Source organism: Oncorhynchus kisutch, unplaced genomic scaffold, assembly GCF_002021735.2.
Source record: "Oncorhynchus kisutch isolate 150728-3 unplaced genomic scaffold, Okis_V2 Okis02a-Okis13b_hom, whole genome shotgun sequence".
In the NCBI taxonomy this organism is placed as follows: Eukaryota; Metazoa; Chordata; class Actinopteri; order Salmoniformes; family Salmonidae; genus Oncorhynchus; species Oncorhynchus kisutch.
The window spans coordinates 4,726,717-4,731,716 of record NW_022261979.1 but is presented as its reverse complement, the minus strand read 5'-3'; the positions used below and the strand labels follow the sequence as shown (position 1 = coordinate 4,731,716).

Here is a 5,000-nt window from a genome sequence, read left to right as displayed (position 1 = left end):
CACACAGCCAAGACAACGCAGGAGCGGCTTCGGGACAAGTCTCTAAATGTCCTTGAGTGGCCTAGCCAGAGCCCGGACTTGAAACAGGTCGAACATCTCTGGAGAGACCTGAAAATAGCTGTGCAGCGACGCTCCCCATCCAACCTGACAGAGCTTGAGAAGATCTGTAGAGAACAAAGGGAGAAACTCCCCAAATACAGGTGTGCCAAGCTTGCAGCGTCATACCCAAGAAGACTTGAGGCTGTAATCGCCGCCAAAGGTGATTCAACAAAGTACTGAGTAAAGGGTCTGAATACTTATGTAAATGTGTTATTTCAGTTTTTATATTTAATAGATTGCACAAATGTCTAAAAACCTGTGTGGGTATTGTGTGTAGATTGATGAGGGTAAAAAAAACAATGTAATCCATTGTAGAATAAGGCTGTAACGTAGCAGAATGTGGAAAAGGGGGAGGGGTCTGAACACTTTCATAATGCTCTGTAGATATATTTGACCGTCATGCTTCTAGGTTTACATGTTCATTTGCATCATTTAGTAGAAATAAATCAGCGTGTGTATTTTGGTTAGTTGTCGTGCATCTTCTTTATCTACACAACTATCACACGCACCACCCATCACTTTCATTCTTTGAAACCTAAATGTTTTACTTCGTATTATGAGGCTTGTCTTAACTTGCTTCAAATTAGCATACACTCCTTGAAAAAAAGGTGCTCTTTAGAACCTGAAAGGGTTCTTTGGCTGTCCCCATAGGAGAACCCTATGAAGAACTATATTTGGTTCCAGGCAGAACCATTTTGGGTTCCATGTATAAACCTTTGCATAGAGGGTTCTACATAGAACCAAAAGGGGTTGACCAGGAACCAAAACAGGTTCTACCTGGAGCCAAAAAGGGTTCTCCTATGGGGATAGCCGAAGAACGCTTTTGGAACCCTTTTTTCTAAGAGTGTATTAGGTCAAATCAGACCACAGAAACCTGGAGGAAATGATTTTATAAAGACTACGTTTCATGTTTGGAGAGGATTCCAGATTGTCCTACCATTTCTACCAATCTGGGGGCCAGTAATGAGTTTCATGTTTGGAGAGGATTCCAGATTGTCCTACCATTTCTACCAATCTGTGGGCCAGTAATGAGTTTCATGTTTGGAGAGGATTCCAGATTGTCCTACCATTTCTACCAATCTGTGGGCCAGTAATGAGTTACATATGCACATTTTTCGTGGAAGAGTTTCATTTCAATAATATCGTTTTAGTTTAGCAAAATCATTGTCACATGGTTAAACATAATAATCAGACTTTAATTTATACAAATAAAAATCTAAAAGTTAAAATTCAACCAATGTGAGAGCACAAGCCTCTGCCATATGGACACATTGATTCACTGTGATCAATTGGCAGCTAAAGAAAGGAGAGCATGGAACTCTGAGATCTCCTAAGGAGAGCATGGAACTCAGAGGAGAGCATGGAACTCAGAGGAGAGCATGGAACTCAGAGATCTCCTAAGGAGAGCATGGAACTCAGAGGAGAGCATGGAACTCAGAGATCTCCTAAGGAGAGCATGGAACTCAGAGATCTCCTAAGGAGAGCATGGAACTCAGAGATCTCCTAATGAGAGCATGGAACTCAGAGGAGAGCATGGAACTCAGAGATCTCCTAAGGAGAGCATGGAACTCAGAGATCTCCTAAGGAGAGCATGGAACTCAGAGATCTCCTAAGGAGAGCATGGAACTCAGAGATCTCCTAAGGAGAGCATGGAACTCAGAGATCTCCTAAGGAGAGCATGGAACTCAGAGATCTCCTAAGGAGAGCATGGAACTCAGAGATCTCCTAGGGAGAGCATGGAACTCAGAGATCTCCTAAGGAGAGCATGGAACTCAGAGATCTCCTAAGGAGAGCATGGAACTCAGAGATCTCCTAAGGAGAGCATGGAACTCAGAGATCTCCTAAGGAGAGCATGGAACTCAGAGATCTCCTAAGGAGAGCATGGAACTCAGAGATCTCCTAAGGAGAGCATGGAACTCAGAGATCTCCTAAGGAGAGCATGGAACTCAGAGATCTCCTAAGGAGAGCATGGAACTCAGAGATCTCCTAAGGAGAGCATGGAACTCAGAGATCTCCTAAGGAGAGCATGGAACTCAGAGATCTCCTAAGGAGAGCATGGAACTCAGAGATCTCCTAAGGAGAGCATGGAACTCAGAGATCTCCTAGGGAGAGCATGGAACTCAGAGATCTCCTAGGGAGAGCATGGAACTCAGAGATCTCCTAAGGAGAGCATGGAACTCAGAGATCTCCTAAGGAGAGCATGGAACTCAGAGATCTCCTAAGGAGAGCATGGAACTCAGAGATCTCCTAAGGAGAGCATGGAACTCAGAGATCTCGTAGGCCAATGCAACAGTAGGCCTGTAACTTCCATTGTCAACTAAGTAAAAATACATAAAGCCGACAAATAAGTAGTAGATATCTTGATGAAAATTCAGGTTCTTTCAATCGCATTAATCTCTCTACTCAGCCTGTCTGCTTCCCTTTTGATCTGACTTGACTTGAGCTATACTGTAGCTAGTGAAGTACAACGTTGTATCAAATCAATCTACTGGGTCTGGCTCAAAGCTGTTGCTAGCAAACTTACATCATTGTATCAACTAGGCAATTCTGGGCCCTGCACCAGTGAGCTCAGGACAGACAGCTGTTTTTCTACAAGGGAAAAGTGTTCAGGTATTTTATGATGTTTCCATTGGATATATGAGATCCTCGGATCATTACATTTTGGTATTTCACACCGAGGCCTGGTGATTGTGGAGGGGGAGATTGTTGGAAAGGTTTTTCAAATACTGTGAGGAACGATTATCGTTAGCAAAAAACAGACACATTTATTGAAAATGAAATACAAAAATATCACATTTACATAAGTATTCACACCCATGAGTCAATTCATGTTAGAATCAGCTTTGGCAGTGATTACAGCAGTGAGACTTTCTGGGTAAGTCTATAAGAGCTTTGCATACCTGGATTGTACAATATTTGTACATTATTCTTTATCAAATTCTTCAAGCTCTGTCAAGTTGGTTGTTGATCAATGCTAGACAGCTATTTTCAAGTCTTGCCATACATTTTCAAGCCGATTTAAGTCCAAACTGTAACTAGGCCACTCAGGAACATTCCATGTTGTCTTGGTAACCAACTCCAGTGTAGATTTGGCCTTGTGTTTTACGTTATTGCCCTGCTGAAAGGTGAATTTGTCTCCCAGTGTCTGTTGGAAAGCACACTGAACCAGGTTTCCCTCTAGGATTTTGCTTGTGCTTAGCTCTATTCCATTTGTCTTTATTGTAAAAAAAAAACTCCCTAGCACCATGCCAATGACAAGCATACCCATAACATGATGCAGCCACCACCATGATTGAAAATATGTGGTGGTACTCTGTGATGTGTTGTATTGGATTTGCCCCAAACATAACACTTCAGTGCCTTAGTGCAAACAGGAAGCATGTTTTGGAATATTTTTTATTCTGTACAGTCTTCCTCCTTTACAGTCATTTAAGTTAGTATTGTGGAGTAACTACAATATTGTCATCTGTTTTCTCCTATCACAGCCATTAAACTCTGTAACTGTTTTAAAGTCACCATTGGCCTCATGGGGTAATCCTGAGCGGTTTCCTTCCTCTCCGGCAGCTGAGTTAGGAAGGACACCTGTGGCCAGCAGCATACCATCCTGCACTCCACTTCTGGCTTGCCTCTGACGCTATGCAGGGTCTCTGGATGGGAGACCAGATGCTGCTGGAAGTGGTGTTGGAGGGCCAGTAGGAGACACTTTGATCTGGTCTAAAATAAAATATCCAAATGCCCCAGGGCAGTGATTTGGGACATTGCCCTGTATAGGGTGTCGTCTTTTGGATTGGACGTTTAAACGTGTGTCCTGACTCTCTGTGGTCACTAAAGATCCCATGGCACTTATTGTTAGAGTAGAGGTGTTAACCCTGGTGTCCTGGCTAAATTCCCAATCTGGCCCTCATACCATCACCGTCACCTAATCAACCCAAGCTTACTATTGGCTCATTACTCCTGAATTTATTTAGGCTTTGCCATAACAAAGGGGTTGAATATTTATTGACTCAAGACAGTTCAGATTTTTTTATTAATTTGTTAACATCTCTAAACACATAATTCCACGTTGACATTATGAGGTATTGTGTGTAGGCAAGTGACGACACAATCTAAATTGAATCCATTTTAAATTCATGCTGTAACACAACAACATTTCTGAAGGCTGAAGTACAAGCTTGTGATTTGAAACAATCCACAGTTATTTTTTGAGTGCCGTAGTCTACTACCATTTCTCTACGACCACTGGGGTTAACACCCTCACTCTTACGATAAGTGCTGTAGTCTACTACCATTTCTCTTCTGTCACTGGGGTTAACACCCTCACTCTTACGATAAGTGCCGTAGTCTACTACCATTTCTCAGCTGTCACTGGGGTTAACACCCTCACTCTTACGATAAGTGCCGTAGTCTACTACCATTTCTCTACTGTCACTGGGGTTAACACCCGTACTCTTACGATAAGTGCTGTAGTCTACTACCATTTCTCTACGACCACTGGGGTTAACACCCTCACTCTTACGATAAGTGCTGGAGTCTACTACCATTTCTCTTCTGTCACTGGGGTTAACACCCTCACTCTTACGATAAGTGCCGTAGTCTACTACCATTTCTCTACTGTCACTGGGGTTAACACCCTCACTCTTACGATAAGTGCCGTAGTCTACTACCATTTCTCTACTGTCACTGGGGTTAACACCCTCACTCTTACGATAAGTGCTGTAGTCTACTACCATTTCTCTACTGTCACTGGGGTTAACACCCTCACTCTTACGATAAGTGCTGTAGTCTACTACCATTTCTCTACTACCACTGGGGTTAACACCCTCACTCTTACGATAAGTGCTGTAGTCTACTACCATTTCTCTTCTGTCACTGGGGTTAACACCCTCACTCTTACGATAAGT

The 5,000-nt window shown here is 42.8% G+C and overlaps 1 protein-coding gene across 1 annotated transcript in view; it reads left to right on the top strand.

Annotated features, from left to right (window-relative positions):
• LOC109876991 (kinesin-like protein KIF13A) overlaps window positions 1–5,000 on the top strand; it is a 132,444-nt gene that overhangs the window by 57,935 nt on the left and 69,509 nt on the right.